Source organism: Bos grunniens, chromosome 4, assembly GCF_055505025.1.
Source record: "Bos grunniens cultivar Pamir isolate PY7600 chromosome 4, Bosgru_T2T1.0, whole genome shotgun sequence".
NCBI classification, from domain to species: Eukaryota; Metazoa; Chordata; class Mammalia; order Artiodactyla; family Bovidae; genus Bos; species Bos grunniens.
This window is the reverse complement of record NC_141168.1, coordinates 70856403-70875056: the sequence shown is the minus strand read 5'-3', so window position 1 is coordinate 70875056 and position 18654 is coordinate 70856403. Positions and strand designations below refer to the sequence as shown.

Genomic DNA, 18654 nt, shown 5'->3' with positions numbered 1-18654 from the left:
GGAACTGCTGTGACTTTGGCATGATTCTTCTTATTATTTATATCTCAAGCAATGCTTTATTTTAATCCAAAAGAGAACACTAGGCAAAAAAACTGAATTTCTTTGAGCACAAGGGTCTTTACTTAAAATATATGTGGCTGGGCCAGTGAAGAGCCTCCTCTGTGTCCCTGCCAGGCATTAGTCACAAGCCAAATAAATGCCCAATCAGTTTTTGTAAACTTATGATTCGCTTTCATCCCAACAAAGCCCATGTTTGTCACTAGGATTCCTCCTTCTCCGGCTACTGGTTAAAGATCAGTGACATACTTCAAAGATTTGGGGAACAGCTTCTATTCTTTGCAAAGAACATTTGTTCTCTCAAAAACAAATGCTAGATTTGTTCATGTGTTCCAAAAAACGAGAGGAACATTTCCTTTGATTGTTTTCCAACTCCACCTCCGCATTTAACAATGGAAAGCCACAATACCCTTAGGTCGCGTGAGCAGAGCCTGTGTGTCAAGTTCTAAACCATGACACAGAGGAATTCTGGGAAACTGAAAAGTGAAGTGAGCTTTATTTAGCTAAGGACATACTTTGACAAAGGGCTGATCTTCAAATGTTTATAAGTCTACATTCACGAATCCATTCACTGAGCAAAATTAAGTACCTACCACATACATGCCTGGCAGTATTTTGGTGCAGTGGCGCTACTGGTAAAGAACCTGCCTGTCAATGTAGGAGACACAGGAGATGCCGGTTCGAGCCTGAGGAGGGCACAGACACCCACGCCAGCACTCTCGTCTGGAGAATCTCATGGACGGAGGAACCTGGCAGGCTACAGTCTAGGGTGTTGCAAAGAGAAGGGCAATGTGGAGCGATATATATAAATATACATACACACATATATTATATATATAATATATAGATATTCTTTTTCAGATTCTTTTCCTTTATTTAGCCTACCAGGCTTCTCTGTCCATGGAATTCTCCAGGCAAAAATACTCCAGAGTAGGTTGCCATTCCTTTCTTCAGGGGTTCTTCCTGACTCAGGCTCAAACCTGGGTCTCCCACATTGCAGATTCTTTACTGTCTGAGCCACCGGGGAAGCCTCTGTCTTTTATTACAAAATATTAAGTATAGTTTCCTGTGCTATATTCTAGGTCCTTGATGGTTATCTATTTTATTGGAGAAGGAAATGGCAACCCACTCCAGTGTTCTTGCCTGGAGAATCCCAGGGACGAGGGAGTCTGGTGAGCTGCCATCTATGGGGTCACACAGAATCGGACACGATTGAAGTGACTTAGCAGCAGCAGCAGCAGTGTGTATATATCCACACTATCCACAGGACTGAAAAACTCTGTTTTCATTCCAATCCCAAAGAAAGGCAATCGCAAACAACCGCACAATTGAACTCATCTCACACGCTAGCAAAGTAATGCTCAAAATTCTCCAAGCCAGGTTTCAACAGGATGTGCACCATGAACTTCCAGATGTGCAAACTGGATTTAGAAAAGGCAGAGGAACCAGAGATCAAATTGCCAACACCCACTGGATCATCAAAAAAGGAAGAGAGTTCCAGAAAAACATTTACTTCTGCTTTATTGACTATGCCAAAGCCTTTGACTGTGTGGAGCACAACAAACTGTGAAAGATTCTTAAAGAGATGGGAATACCAGACCATCTGACCTGCCTCCTGAGAAACTGTATACAGGTCAAGAAGCAACAGTTAGAACTGGACATGGAACAACAGACTGGTTCCAAATCCAGAAAGGAGTAGGTCAAGGCTATATATTGTCACCCAGCTTATTTAAGTTATGTGCAGAGTACATCATGAGAAATGCTGAGCTGGATGAAGCACAAGCTGGAATCAAGATTGCCAAGAGAAATATCAATAACCTCAGATATGCAGATGACATCACCCTTATGGCAGAAAGTGAAGAAGAACTAAAGAGGAGAAAGTGAAAGATGAGAGTGAAAAAGCTGGCTTAAAACTCAACATTCAAAAAACTAAGATCATGGCTTCTGGTCCCACCACTTCATGGCAAATAGATGGGGAAACAATGGAAACAGTGACAGACTTTATTTTTCTGGGCTTCAAAATCACTGCAGATGGACTGCAGTCATGAAATTAAAAGACACTTGCTCCTTGGAAGAAAAGCTATGACCAACCTAGACAGCATATTAAAAAGCAGAGACATTACTTTGCCAACAAAGGTCCATCTAGTCAAAACTATAGTTTTTCCAATAGTCATGCATGGATGTGAGAGTTGGACTATAAACAAAACTGAGCACCGAAGAATTGATGCTTTTGAACTGTGGCATTGGAGAAGACTCTTGAGAGTCCCTTGGACTGCAAGGAGATCCAACCAGTCAATCCTAAAGGAAATCAGTCCTGAATATTCATTGGAAGGACTGATGCTGAAAATGAAACTCCAGTACTTTGGCCACCTGATGGGAAGAACTGACTCATTGGAAAAGACCCTGATGCTGGGAAAGATTGAAGGCAGGAGGAGAAGGGGACGATAGAAGATCAGATGGATGGCATCACTGACTCTATGGACATGAGTTTGAGTAAGCTCTGGAAGTTGGTGAAGAACATGCCTGGCATGCTGCAGTCCATGGGGTCTTAAAGAGTTGGACACGACTGAACTGAACTGAGTGTGTATATATTAGTCCTAAACTCACCATACTTTATTACTAATGGTCTTATTTAAACAAAAGTTTGCATATTTATCATGATCATTCTGTAAAAGTTATCACCGAGATAACTACAATCTAAGTGGGTGAGGTTTACGAGTGGGTAGTTTTATTGGATGTTGATTGCACGATTAGTGAGACAGGATCCCTCTGGCCAAAAAAAGATAACTTCCTTATGCAAGGAATTCTACTACAATAATCTAATGATAAGGTTTAACTGTTCCTTCTTTCAGATTTTCAAGCTATTTTCAAAATCCTTCTATTAAAATGCAAACACAGGGTTAGGATGGGAAAGGAGCAAGGAAAAGAGAGGAAGTCACATCTAAAGCAGTGGCCAGGTCATCTCTGAGAAGCAGTAGAGCTGAGTGCCTTCGTAATCCTCTGCGAGTAAAACATGGCTTTTGGGGTTCCTGTGGAAGAGCTCTGGGAGGGAAGAGGCTGGATTGGGGGTGGCGATGACAAGGTACAGACAACAAGCCTTCATTATGACTATTTCTGTTAATGTTGACAAATGTCATACCTGCGAGGAAACCACACTGACACTAAAGTTACAGGAACTTCTTTTTAGATATAATCAGCCTCACAAAAGACAGTAACACCACCTTGAAGCAGGCAAGCACCCCTAACATATTAGACTGTTTAGCCTAGAATGTAGCACCCACATATTCCATCCAACATGCATGAACATGGGATGCATATTTAGCACAGCAGTACAATGTAACAACCTTGATAGCTTTTAGATTTATTATTTGATAGAAAGGGCAGCAGGGTAATAGCTTTGACCTCCCTCTGAGGCCTTGTCTTATACACAAAGCACAGTGACCAGAATGCCCAAGGCCAAGGGCGTCCCTTCTTAACTAATCAAGCATGCTGGTGGGTACCTCTTTTGTCTAAGCAGAGGCATGGTGGTGAAGCACATAGGCTCTGGAATTAGACTCAACTGGTTTTTGAATCCCTATTCTACTGTTTAACCAGCTGTGTGTCCATGGGTGATGATGAGGATAATACCAGGTCACCGAGAGGATGATAAGAGATAAAATGTGTTAAGTGCTTAGAACATGTCTAGCACTGAGTAAGCTTCATAAAAGGTGACTATTATTAATAATAGGACATAATGGTTTTTACAATAGGTATCAATGTGCTATGCTGTGCCTAGTCACTCAATCGAATCCGACTCTTTGCAACCCCATGGACTATAGCCCACCAGGCTCCTCTGTCCATGGGATTCTCCAGGCAAGAATACTGGAGTGGGTTGCCATGCCCTCCTCCAGGGAATATTCCCAACCCAGCTCTCCTGCAATACAAGTGGATTTTTTACCATGTGAGCTGCCAGGGAAGCCCCCAAACACTGGAGTGTAGCCTATCCCTTCTCCAGGGGAACTTCCCAACCCAGGAATCAAACCAGTGTCTCCTGCATTGCAGGCAGCTCAGCTACTAGGGAAGCCCTTAGGTCTCACTGGGAATATTCAATTCCACTGCTAAGATATTACTGTCTACATACAAATTTAATCCTTTCCAAAACATTTTTTATAAGCATGAATAGGAAGAAAAGAAATGAAGGAGGGAAGGAAGGAAGAAACTTGATATAAAAAAATTCTGCTGAGGGCATATCTTGATTATTCTCAGCTGTTTTTATAACACTATGTTAATTTTACCTTATTAAATATTGAAGAAGGGCCAGCACCATTGGGAAGACATTAAAATATATTATATGAAATTAAACTAATTTGTCTTTATGGAATACAAGCATAGAGGATCCCAGATGCTATTTTTATAATAAACATCTATTTTACATAAAGGCCCTCATGTCATACATATATGCCAATAAAACCCAGAAATAAAGAACAAATACAGCCTTGGGTAAGACGAGACCCTTGGAGAGGATGGCTTGGTTCCATGTTGTGCTAAACAAGGAGCAGAGCAGTACTGAGACAGGACGTGGTGAAAGGAGCAGGTCAGAGAACCACACGCGCTTCCCTGGTTGAGGCATGCAGGCCAGGCCAAGTTGATAATAAAGGGACCGGGCAAACTTTTGCATCAGATCTAGTTTTACAACCTAGAATTTCTTAATTTTCTAATTTATTGTAACTTTGATAATGGTGCTGATTTCGTGGCACTGAATGGTTTTATGAATCAACAGTAGCTCAGTTATGAAAAAGAATGTTCTTAAATTCACATACTTTTGAGCAAAATGTAATACTATTAACTCAGTAACAGAAAATCTTTTTAAGAAGTAAATTGTGTTTTACTTTACACTGTATTCAGGAAACAAAATTTTACCTATATTGAATGCCTATTTCTATAGAATGAGGTTTCAAAGACTCATAAATTCTCATTAAAAATAATTACTGAGATGAAATAATGCCATTTGCAAGCAACATGAATGGACCTAGAGATCTTCATGCTAAGTGAGGTCTGTCATACAGAGAAAGACAAACACTACATGATATCTCTTATATGTGGAATCTAAAATACGACACAGATGAACTTATCTATGAAACAGAAACAGACTCATGGACACAGAAAACAGACTTGTGGCTGCCAAGGGGGAGGGGGAGAGGGAGGGACGGATTTGGAGTTTGGGGTTAGCAGATTCAGACTATTAAACATAGAATGGATAGACAACAAGCTCCTACTGTTGTTTATCCATATAAACATACACGAATATGTTTCTATGTATAGCATATATAGAGTTTATAAATACAGCACAGGGAACTATATTTGGTATACTGTGATAAACCATATAGAAAAGAATACGAAAAATAATGTATTACATATATATGTATAACTGAATCACTTTGCTGTATAGCAGATGTTAACACATCACTGTAAATCAATTATACTTCAATAAAATAGATGTTTAAAACATAATCTTTATAAAAAGAAAATTGCATAATGCTTCCTATATTCTATAAATAAAGGTAAACACATAATTACAACGAAGAAGTATACAAGGCACAGCTATGTAATGCCAAGAAAAGAAAGGATAATTTTGATAAGAAAATTAATTTAAATTGTAAATGAACTATCTAACATTATTGGCACAGAATTCTATATAATTTGAACAATTCAAAAAGAGTGCTATTGTATATCCTAACAAACATTTCCCATTCCTTTTATCAGGAAGAAAATTACTGACAGATGATAAAGGTAATTTCATTGCAGATGCCAAACGATATTATATGCCAGCTATATTCAAAACAATGCAAGTAAGATAAGGAAAAAAAAGAGGGTTTTTTCTTTCCACAGACAACATTTAGAGAAATTAAATTAAGTGTTAGATAGTTATCCAGAAAATTGATTCTATGGCCCACATGTATGACCAATATGACTTACAAGACAATAGGAACAAGAGAAGAACTGGTAACAGGCACCTGAGGGGTCGTTAGCAACAAAAGACTGGAGTGGTTGAGCTACAGAAGGAAGCAAGAAGGGTGACTCCATGGCATGAACATATGACCACTTAATAGCCCACCCCATGTTTTTGGGATAAATGAAAAGAGTACCAAGTCAGGTTTGGGATTTTTTTTCTGCTTAAACTATACATAAGAAGTAGAAGGGAAATTAGATAACTTTTCCATTTTTTAAAAACTACAATTCTTTTTGATTGATTAAATAAAAGATGGATGGAAAGTGCGAAGAGTCTTAAGAAAACACCTAGGAGCTCAAAAGAAAAATGTATGACTACATATTATGATTTTGACATTTAAAATTATGTTTTAGGGCATTAATTATGCCAGAATGTGTCCATAAGTACACGTGAATTTCCTCTGTAGCCAATGCATCGCATTAGGACCGTATTTCCGAGACTTGTGATTCATCTTAACACATGCCCCAGGGTTAAGTTGCCTTTCATCTAGAAATCAGAAAGAATTATTAAAATGGAAATATTTCATGTAAATACCACCCCAATCATTTGGCATGTGTCTAAGTGGTCACCCTTTACAAACGGTGACTACAGGACAAAACAAAGAAACATCATGAACATAACAACAACGGGAACAAAACCATGGAACTCTTTCCCCGACACTGGACTCAAATCTGTACGCTCAGTAATAATGACATATTATCCCATATTACTGCTTCAGAACTGTTTCCAGTGACCCTGGGGAATGCTTTGCACAGTTTTCCTTCATTTTTGCCCTTGGCAAAATTTCCTTTGTCCAGATCAGCCTTTGAGAAAGTCATTTCAGTCTGAGTTGTATACATTCTAGGTCTGTGGGTTAATAACAGTTTTTGACCTTTTGGTTTCTATGGCCAGTTCATCTCTTGGTAGTGATTAATGGTGTTAATTCTCCTCACATGTGGCCCATGGGCAACTACCCATGTTCTTTCTTCAAAAAAACAGTGTATTCATTCTGAGGACAGCCTGGGAAGATCAGGTATCGCTGCTGCCAGCCCTCTGAGGCCCAAGGCTGTGCCTCACCTAGGGCAGAGATGGCTCAGTTAAGACTGTCTTCATGGAATCTTGGGACAAAAACTCCACTACATTTAATCCAAACCATGAAAGGCAAGGGGCTGCCATTCTGCAGCATCTACTGTTCTCTACTCACCAGCGCATAGCCTCTCTCCTCATTCGGGGATCTCAGTTTTGATGCATCTACCACAGAGACTTTCTTAATGGCTTTCCTCACCTTCAATTTGCTTTCATTAAATTTTCCTAAAGTTCCGACGCCAAATTAACCTTCTTGAAACAATGGTGGTCACACTTCACTTCTCACTCATGAACTTAATGGATTCATAACTGAACATAATTCAAACTCAGTACAGTACATTTACCATCAGACATATATCAGATGCAATATAATCACAATGGAATCATCTATCTTCCTTTCAAAAGCATCTCATCTGTATTTTCTATTCTGATCAATAGCACCACCATCACCCAGTCACTAAAGCCAGAGGTCAGGACTTGCTTTTCCTCATTTCTTCACTCCTTTGTTGGGCAGGTCCACTCAAATATACCATAATCTGTCTCCTCTGCTAGGACCCTGTGTCAGGCTCTCTAGCTTCTTCTCACTTCTTACTAGTTTCCAGCTTTCAACATCACCTGTCTATTCCATATACAGTTGACCGGGTACTTATTGTAAAGTGAAGTTACTCAGTCGTGTCCGACTCTTTGTGACCCCATGGACTGTAACCTACCAGGCTACTCTGTCCATGGGATTTTCCAGGCAAGAGTACTGGAGTGGGTTGCCATTTCCTTCTCTTCCCAACCCAGCAATCGAACCCAGGTCTCCCGCATTGCAGGCAGACGCTTTACCGTCTGAGTCACCCAGGAAGCCACTTATTGTAAACTAAGATCTAAACATGTGACTCCCTTACTCCAAATCCTTAAGTGGAATCCCACAACCTACCCCAAACTCCTGGCTCCCACCAGCCTTCATGGCACCTCCAACTTCCCCACCTTCAACCAAACCAAGCATTCCAAATGTACCCACCACCAGGCTTCTAGTGGTATCTACTCTCCTTGGAATGTCCTTCTCCACATCTGCCTAGAAGACATCTATTCAACTTTGATGTTCCTTTTCTAGGATTTTCCTGATGCCATCATGGAGAGTTGTCATATTTGCCTTTACATCACCCTATACCTTTATATTGGAGAAGGCAATAGCACCCCACTCCAGAACTCTTGCCTGGAAAATCCCATGGCCGGAGGAGCCTGGTAGGCTACAGTCCATGGGGTCACTAGGAGTCGGACACGACTGAGTGACTTCACTTTCACTTTTCACTTTCCTGCATTGGAGAAGGAAATGGCAACCCACTCCAGTGTTCTTGTCTGGAGAATCCCAGGGATGGGGGAGCCTGATGGGCTGCCGTCTATGGGGTCGCACAGAGTCGGACATGACTGAAGCGACTTAGCAGCAGTAGCAGCAGCATACCTTTATATATACATATACACTCACATAAAGATATATATATATATATATATGTATATGTATATCTTATTTTTACCCTTTTGGGACTAATTACACTATATTAAAATAATTGTGCTGTATACCTGTCATGTATAGTATAGTTTGCCTGCTACTCTGAGTATGTCTGAAACACAGCAGCTCATGGATGAGTGAATAAATGTTTATCCATTCACACAAAAAAGAAAAGCACAAATAGCTGTCCAAAGCCACTTTCAACCACATCTTAGGTCTACTTTTTGCGTTAAATTGGTTAACTTATTTTGTCCTTTGGCTGTGCAAATGCCATGCTTATCTCCCTTCCCCCTCAAGACTGCCATTTCCCCGACTGTAATGTCTACCATTTTCAATTTAGTGTGTCTGAACTAGTTTCAGAATCATTCTTCCTTCAATAATCAGTTCAAGTTCAAAGCAGCCATAAACCTTAGTCAGCCTCTCAGTATGTAAAGGTCACCACTCCTTTGAACTCCCAGGACACTTTCAGCCTATTTCACACATTTCAAACACATTTAATGCTACTCCATGCTTTCTTTACACGTGCATATCTAGTACATACATGAGTACGTGAATGGTTGATTTATACGTATGTCACTAAAGAGTATGAGCTATGGAAGGGCCAGAGTCATATCTTACAATCAGTCAGTTCAGTTGCTCAGTCATGTCTGACTCTTTGCGACAATACAGACTACATTTTCAGAACTCACAACTCCCTATACATAAGAAACGATCAACAATCTTTAATAATAAAGATGGTTATCCTACAGGCACTAAACATAGGTCTCATAAGTTAGTATTTCATTTGTATTAATGAAACCCAAATAACTTCAGAATAAACTTTAATTTATTGGTGAAATATTGGTGAAATTCTAGGTTCAAGTATGGGCAGCGGTCTCATGAGTCATTCTGTGGTGATTGCACACTACTTGTGCAAATTTGTGTTTGACTATCAGTTGAGGGAAATCTGTTTACATAAAAAAGTTTTCCCATTGCTTCCCCTTTATATCTTTCCATGTTTCTTCTGTGTGTTTTGAATCAAGTCACTTACATTTCAATAATAAAAATAATTTGGACAGAATCAGCAAGTCCACTGTAAGACAGACAGTTGAAATCTACTTCCTCATTGAACTTCGGGGTTGTTCTACGGATGAAAAACCCTAGTGTCCAAAGGTTTTTTGTTTGTTTGTTTTTCAGAAAAGTGAAAATTTTATTTCATGTATTTGCCATAAAGCTGCTCCGGGTAGCCAACAACTATCAGCAACACATGGAGAGACCCAGAGAGAAAATTTGGGGTGAGGTTCTCTCTAGGGAGGACTTCTGGTTTGGGTATATAACAAGAATTCATTCAACTCTACAAATATTTACAGAGCATGTGTTTATTTTTTTCCTACTCCTCTAGGTAAGAAAGCTTCCTATTATTTTGCACAATAAATCAGTTTGAAGACCTTTTTTATAATAAAGAAAGCATATCTATAGTTGAATTCTCTCCAAGAGGGAAATATTACATAATGAAGAAATACAGGACACTTAGAACTTAGACCAATACCTTTTCCAGGTCATTTGAAGAATTTTAATATGGTAGTTCTGTCTAGCTATATTTGTCTAATTCTATTTCTCATATTTCTTTGCCCCAGGCAACAAAACCAGTTAAGAAACTACATTAATGCCATGTTCTCTATGCTTACTGACAAGAATTTGCAGGACCCGTTTTCTCTGGACCCCCTCCCCATGTGGATTGTTCTCTCCCTTCCACCCTCTCCTTTCATAACCTGTTCCTATGGCCTTCTCTTCACTGGGCTAACAGCTTCTGTCAGCAAGGCTTTTATTCAGTACAGTATCAAAAGCTTTGCAGAAAAACGGATTAATCGTGTTCGCCACTTCTCTTTGTTTACCCCTTCAATTCTTGCAGAATTCAAGCTAACCAGGAAAACGCATGTCTAATCACAAATGTGAACTCTCTCTTAGGCAGTTATTTGGTGCATTTCTCTTTTAAACATATCATATCATTAAAGATTCTCTGAAAATCAAATGAGTTTTCCCAAATACGTCTTCCATATCAAATATGCATTACAATGATTTAAGTGCATATTTCTGCGTACCTCAAGTTCCAAGGGAGTAGCTTATGTGTGCCTGCCAAGAAAATAATTCAATATTTTACTTTTTTTCCCCACAAGTATTCCTTGTGAGGCACACATAACACTAAGCATTTTTAAGTAATTGTAAATTGGGGGTTTAGATATAATTCATCAAATAATAGAAGTCATGTATTCTATGAACATTCCAAAGTAGATCTTTCAATGGTCTTGTCACTGCTAAATCTTCTACATGGAATTAAGGAATCTTCACTCAAGTCCTGTTCTTGAAAATATAAGAATGTCATTCTTCACCCTTAATTTCATGCCAGTTGTTAAATAGGATTTTGGTGATTCTACTATCTCTTTATATAATAGTTACATACATGAATTCTCTAATATATTAAAGTTCCTTCTTCTTCAGAGTGAACTTTTCGCTTTTTTAAGAAAAAATAATTATTTTTTCTGAATAGCCTTGTTGGTCTCCTGTTAAAATGTTATAGTTGGAGCCTCAAGACACAGCAGCAACACCATCAAACCACCACCACTGAATCACTTCTCTTATGTTCAGACCTTTCCTCACTAGTTTTGAACATGGTTTTCTCATCATTTTTGCCATCTTCCTGAAGATTCTGGAGTCAGGGAAGTTTTAGAAGTGGCAATAGAATTCTTATGACTCACATAACAAGTACAAGATAGTAAACAAATAAAAACTCTCAAAAATGTATCTCTATCAAACCATCAGCCAAGCAAAACCCCATCAAGATGAGCCTTTTTGGAAACAAGCTATGAAAAAAATTATGTGGTTTAATGGAAATTCATAATACAGGGAGAAATGTCACAACCCTGAATGAAGCCAACTGGAAACAGAATTACCCTGGCTGGGTTGATGGGAATCCCTGCCTCTGGGAAGAGTAGATTTCCAACTGAGATGCCAAGTTCACCAAATGTCTAATGGGCAGTCTATCTGCATAGCTCTTCCTGTATTATTCAAGTGAAAGCTGCACTCCCTAAGTATTTTCTGCTTTTTTTTCTTTACACAAACGTTGAGAAGAACAAAACTCAAAGTCAGGACAGGATCACCCACAAGATGGATGGTATCCAGGGTTTACACTTAGCTGGACAGCTAGTCTTTTATAAGCTTCATGGCTTATAGAATCCCTGCTAGATTTAACATACAACACATCTGCCAGAGAATATTCCTGCAAAAAAAATCTGCTAGATCTGTGGTTTTATTTACAAAGGTGCGGGTGTGAACCACATACCCGGAAGACCCATGTGCAAATGAGCCCATGTGGGCAACGAAGAACCAGTGACAAGGCACATCCCATGTGCCTCAGGTGCATTCTCAGCTTCAGGAGGCATCGCAGGAACACATTAATCAACACATTCAAGGAATGCATTAATCAACAGAGCCACATCGGCTGGCATGCCCCATTGTTTAACCGTGCTTGCTAACGAACGCACAGCAGCAATATCAATGTGAATTTCCACCATGCTGCAAGAAACAAAACCCTTTTCAGGACTGGCCCCATGCACCATATCCTACTCAATTCGTTCAATAGAAATCGTTCTCTCCTGGATGCATACTAGTTTATGGACTCACTTTCTGCAACAGTCAACCATAAACAAAGGCGCTTTACAGACCAGCTAAGTTTGACAAAAGCTATAGAAATGCCTTCTGCAGATATGAAAACTTGAATCCTTCCAAGAGCTTTTCTTTTTTCCCTTGCCTTAAAAAATGAATTACTGTTGTGAAAGGCAAAATAAACCACAACAAAGCAAAGCGAAAAAAAAAAACAAGTCCCAGCATCTATTTGTGTCTGCACTCAGATGTGACGGCAGCATACTGCATCCACAGCAGGGGCGTGAGCCTGGCCTCCTGCTCCACACTGGGCTTCATTTTCCTCCTGGGTGGTTCCCTAGATAACCCTCTGTCAGGATCTGACTCCCTCCAGAAGCAGCCAGGGATGAAATGTCCAGATGCTGGGAAGAAGGGATATGATAAAAACGCCCTCAGAATCTGGGCACACAAGCCTACTTTTGTTCAGAGTTCTGTGCACCTGAGCACTGAAGGCTTTCCACTACTATCAACACTCAGAGGGCCTCGCTCAGTAGGTTAGGGTGCACTAAGTTCAATAAATATTGATTTTGATCAGGAGAACCCTGAACATAAAGATCATGATTTGGAATAAGTAAGGGAGGCCATTTACAATGATCTTTTTGAATTAACTTACCTCCAGGGGCAGAGTTATTTCAGCAGAGGTTGTACTGTTGGAAGCAAGGGTCACAGGGCAGTGGCTCCCCTCCCTGGTGGCACAATTCCAGTCATTCAATGAGCCCCCAAATGAAAGTCTGTGTCCCTCTGATGGAGCCTTTTCTCATCACCAACTTTAATTCAGGTGACTCTACAAATCATGTAAAAGCTACAAGCCCAAAGTGCAGCAGGTAAAACAAAGTTGAGCCAGTAAGAATCTGTAAAGGTCACCACACAGCCCTTTGGTGTATAATGCTAAGTCACTACATGCCTCCTGTACTGAAGTGACAGACGATTTCCTACCTCCAATTTCAAAGCAGATCTTTCTCCCTCTGGACCACAGTAGGAGGAGAGGGGAGGAACATGTACAAGTTGCAGAATTCCTTCTACAGACTACTAGCCCTAACTGCTGCTGCCAGAAGACGACTCCACCTTTCTCATTACTCGCTCACCCACCTCCCACTATCTTCCAAAAGAGGATGCTGATGTCTTTTGTCAGATGCCTTTCCACAGTTTTTCCTGAGATAACTACCAAACTGAGCAGCTTGAGCAGTGGGAGGCAGATAAGGTGGGTTTCCAAAGAAAAATGGTTGTGTCTCGTAAGAATCATAAGGATGAGTTGCAAGGGGCAGAACGGACTTAATCATTAAAGGCATCTCAATCATGGATGTCGCAATGACTCAGAAAAATATGAGGACGTGTATTATAACTCAACCTCCCTAAAGAAACGCTGTCTATGAGATTTAGTATGTTTTCATCTGACCCCAGGTCACAGAATGTTACTCAGACTCCACATAGAAATGAACAGCTGAGCACTACTCTGGGATGGAAGGACAGAACCTCCACTCATCTCAATTGGTTTCTGGGAATGCTGCCATTTCTTAGTGAGCAGTAATTCCACAAAGAAGTTTGCCAGTACAACTAGGCAGGGACAGTCTATGTTCAACAATGTTTTAGGAGATGTTGTCACTGAGTGGAAAGCTGGAGTTTGCCCTCATCATAAGTCAAGGGAAGAAGGAGGAAGTTAATAAGTACTAGAAAAGATCATTCCAGTTTTCTAGCTGATTAAATACCTAATCAATTTTAACTGGTATAAAACCCTAAAGAGGTGAATACCCTTTGCTTAGATACAAGCTGGAATCAAGATTGCCAGGAGAAATATCAATAGCCTCAGATATGCAGAGGACACCACCCTTACGGCAGAAAGTGAAGAAGAACTAAAGAGCCTCTTTATGAAAGTGAAAGAGGAGAGTGAAAAAGTTGGCTTAAAACTCAACATTCAGAAAACTAAGATCATGGCCTCCGGTCCCATCATTTCATGGCAAATAGATGGGGAAATAGTGGAAACAGTGGTTGACTTTATTTTGGGGGGGCTCCAAAATCACTGCAAATGGTGATTGCAGCCATGAAATTAAAAGACGCTTACTCCTTGGAAGCAAAGTTATGACCAACCTAGACAGCATATTAAAAAGCAGAGACATTACTTTTGTCAACAAAGGTCCATCTAGTCAAGGCTTTGGTTTCTTCAGTAGTCATGTATAGATGTGAGAGTTGGACTATAAAAAAAGCTGACTGCTGAAGAATTGATGCTTTTAAACTGTGGTGTTGGAGAAGACTCTTGAGAGTCCCTTGGACTGCAAGGAGATCCAACCAGTCCATCCTAAAGGACATTAGTCCTGGGTATTCATTGGAAGGACTGATGTTGAAGCTGAAACTCCAATACTTTGGCCACCTGATGCAAAAGCTGACTGATTTGAAAAGACCCTGATTCTGGGAAAGACTGAGGGCAGGAGAAGAAGGGGACAACAGAGGATGAGATGGTTAGATGGCATCACTGACTCAATGGACATGAGTTTGGGTAAACTCTGGGAGTTGGTGATGGACAGGGAGTCCTGTCGTGCTGCAGTTCATGGGGTTGCAAAGAGTTGGACACGACTGAGTGATTAAACTGAACTGAACTTGGCTTTGGTGTTTTTCCCAGGTGGCTCAGTGATAAAGAATCAGTCTGCCAGTGCAAGAGACTTAGGTTCGATCCCTGGGTCAGGAAGATCCCCTGGAGGAAGAAATGGGAACCCACTCTAGTATTCTTGCCTAGAGAATCCCATGGACAGAGGAAACTGGAGGGCTACAGTCCATGGGGTCACAAAGAATCGGACACGACTGAAGTGACTTAGCATACAGGCACTTGGCTTTGGTAAATTCTGGGCTTCCCAGGGTAACTGCTTTTATTAATGAGCTTTCATCTTTAGTTTCATAGGCAAGTATTCCTTTTGTGGATGATGTTTGTCTCCTAGGTTTGTCTGGCATCAAGTTAATGTGAAACAAAACTTATCAGCCTTAAAATAACTCTGGAGGACAAAATCCTAATGGATCTCTTTATTGTTGAATAGTATCAAAAACAGTACTACCAGCTGGACTCTGCAAGTAAATGTTGATTCACATTTACAGGTCAACTTAATTATAAGATAAAGTCTTTTTATTGTTGTCAGTTTTATTATTATCTACTCAGAATATAACTACCATTCTCCCAAGACATCTACGTCATTTTAAAAAGTTAGTACCACGAGTCCAACGGAAAGAACAAGTTCCAAAACATCAACCAAAACAATCATTTAATAGCTCCAATAACTGTCAGATTTTTCCTCTTCTGCTGCTTACCCAGAGGGAACATGCCGTAAGGCATAGCGTGAGAGTAACCCTTCTTCAGATTCATTATGGTTATGATAGGACCAAACTTCCACAAACGCAGCCAGAGCAGAAAACCAGTATTCAGAGTGATTTGGGGGGTATTCCCTTTGCATCAGAGTGATTTGGGGGGTATTCCCTTTGCATCAGAGTGATTTGGGGGGTATTCCCTTTGCAACTGTGGTTGCTTATTGAAATTCCACCACTAACTGTTCTGCGTTTTAGCTCAAAATTTTCAAGCCAGGCAGAAGGCAGATCTTCCTTGCAGAGAACTTATTCATTAATGTTATGATGAACGCAAATGCACTTTTTATATGCAACCAGACTTGGGTAGAGAGGGGAGTGGGGAGAGGGATGTGGGGTGGGGCTTCAAGAACCATGGCTCTGACTGCCCACGTCTTTCGGATACCACAGCCCACTGGTGAACGTGGGAAAGGCTACTGAAAACTGTAAGTAGCTACAAAAACACTTTCTATTCTAATGTCAGAGGCCGAATTCTTGAATAGCCTGGGGACGTTCTGAATACAAGTGTGCTTTAGAGTTTTGGGAAGTTTCAGGGAGTCTTTGTGAGGCAAGGGAAAGACATGGGAAGACACACAGCATTTAGTTTCCACCAGATTAAATCCTCCACAAAGATAAAGCGAGATATTCTTGTGGCTCTACTAGTGCCTGATGACTGAAAAGTTCACTGCTGTCAGCAGACAAACGAGCAGCCAAGAAGACCTCTGAGAAGAATGTATTGCAAAAGGTAGAATGTGAACTTTAAACTCTGTCTAAAAGACAGAGTTTTGAAGTCAAGTTACTCTCCTGCATTGAATGAATGAGAAAATAATGTAACCAGCCAGGAAAACTTCCCTGGGAACCAGCTTACTGAGCCCACTAACACCTTACAAGGGCACAGGGCGGTCCTTCCTGGCAGCCCCTCTGCTTGCCTCATCTCTGCACATTTCCCCCTTTTACTAGAAATCACCATTTACAAACAAACTCCTGGCCTTGTGGTCTTCCTACCTCTCCTAAGTATCACACAGTATGTTATTTACAGAAGAACTTGCCCAGAGCTTACTGCTGGTGCTGGGGTTTTATTGGTAGGCCACTTACTACTGAGACATGAAGACAAGAGTGCAGCCATTTAGGAAAAGGACCAATAACAGCTTTGGGCGAAACAGGCCTTGGAAGCTAAAGAAGAAAGGCTCGTGGGGCTTCAGGCCCAGAGACATAAACCAGGCTCGCTGGAGTAAATTTTACCTCTGTTACACTCACAAGTATAGCTAATGGCCATAAGATTCAACTATAAACTTAAACCTTATCTATTCCAGTGCTTTCTTGCAGGATATTCTCACACACTCCTTTCTCCTCACAGAAGTACACCCTACACCTGATAGCCACCATGGAGCCACCTGCTGCTGATCAAGAAGTCTGAGCATTTCTGGAAATTATCAGTGATAATGAGACAAGCCCCCCCCCGCTTCTTGTTATAAAAGCAACTCGCCCCTTCTACTCAGGGAGCTTGTACTTTTCCCCACCTTCTCCTTCATGCACAAGCCATCTCTTTTAGTAAAAAGCTTTGCTGGCCTAAGAGTCCTGTGGAAGTGAAACTCATTTCTATGATATTGCTGTCTAAGGATGTGGAAAGGGCACACTAACACCACCATTACTGCAAATTCCTAGTTTTTAACAACTGCGATTCAGTGTAAGCAGACTTCCTTCCATGTCCCTGCCAGAATGGAGAGGTAGCTTACACCGCCTCACCTGGCAGGTGTCTTTATTTTATGATATATGGACAGTCATTGGAGGGGGTGTGTCTGGGTATATCAAAACTTTATAAAATGAGTCAGTTTACATTAATGAGGGAGCTTCCCATTAAAAGGGTGATTTATACAAAATTAAGCCTTTTTGATATTGTTCATAATTACCTAACTCAGCAATGTTGCTGCTGCTGCTGCTAAGTCGCTTCAGTCGTGTCCGACTCTGTGCGACCCGAGACGGCAGCCCACCAGGCTCCCCCGTCTCTGGGATTCTCCAGGCAAGAACACTGGAGTGGGTTGCTATTTCCTTCTCCAATACATGAAAGTGAAAAGTGAAAGTGAAGTCGCTCAGTCATGTCCGGCTCATAGCGACCCCATGGACTGCAGCCTACCAGGCTCCTCCATCCATGGGATTTTCCAGGCAAGAGTACTGGAGTGGGGTGTCATTGCCTTCTCTGGCAATGTTGCTAGTCCTTACTAATTTTCACTTTTTGAGAACTCTCCAAGCAGAACAAAGCCTGTGCTATTTGATTCATAAAGTAACCTGCTTAATTTTCAGGCTACTGATCTGGGGATTTCTGGTGGGCTTCTGAAACATCACAAAAACTAATTAGTCACATGTATTTAGTCTGAAAACACAATGGAAGCAAATTCAATGGAGGCACGAATCATTTCCTCTGAAATACAAAATGATATATGGATGAATCAATTTCAGACTTCTCAAGGACAAGGGACAGTATCTTGGAAAATTTTACAACCTCAAAATCTTGCATACAATATCCATAAATTCCATGGGAGTTTATTTGTTAAATAAAACCTATAAGGTAGAGAACTAAATGCTGAACAATCACACTCTCAGAAATTCCTTAAGAAAGCTGTTATTGGGTGAGGTACAGTTCTCTGAACTGTGTTCCAGATCATTAAATAAGATATTTTTCATCAAATTCCATGGCCTTTGAGAAGAAGGCATCATTGGCCTGGCAGAGTCAGTTCTAGAACTGATAATTCTAAATGATATAAATCAGACTGAAGTGAGCAGTGTGGATGGGAAAGGGATTTACAAAGCAGAAAGAGTATCAGAGTAACATTAAAACTTTTTTTTTTTAAGATTTTTTTGATGTGGACCCTTTTTAAAGTCTTTGTTGAATTTGTAACAATGTTGTTTCTGTTTTATGCTTTGGTATTTTGGCCATGAGGCATGTGGGATCTTAGTTCCCTGACCAGGGACAGAACCCACACCGCCGGAACTAGACAGTGAAGTCTTAACCACTGAACCAGCAGGGAAGTCCCACATTAAAACTTCATAA

The 18654-nt window shown here is 40.6% G+C and overlaps 1 protein-coding gene across 16 annotated transcripts in view; it reads right to left on the bottom strand.

The window, feature by feature from the left end:
* Positions 1 to 18654, bottom strand: part of NRCAM (neuronal cell adhesion molecule) — a 249991-nt gene that overhangs the window by 147764 nt on the left and 83573 nt on the right. The gene's annotated exons all lie outside the window — the stretch shown is intronic.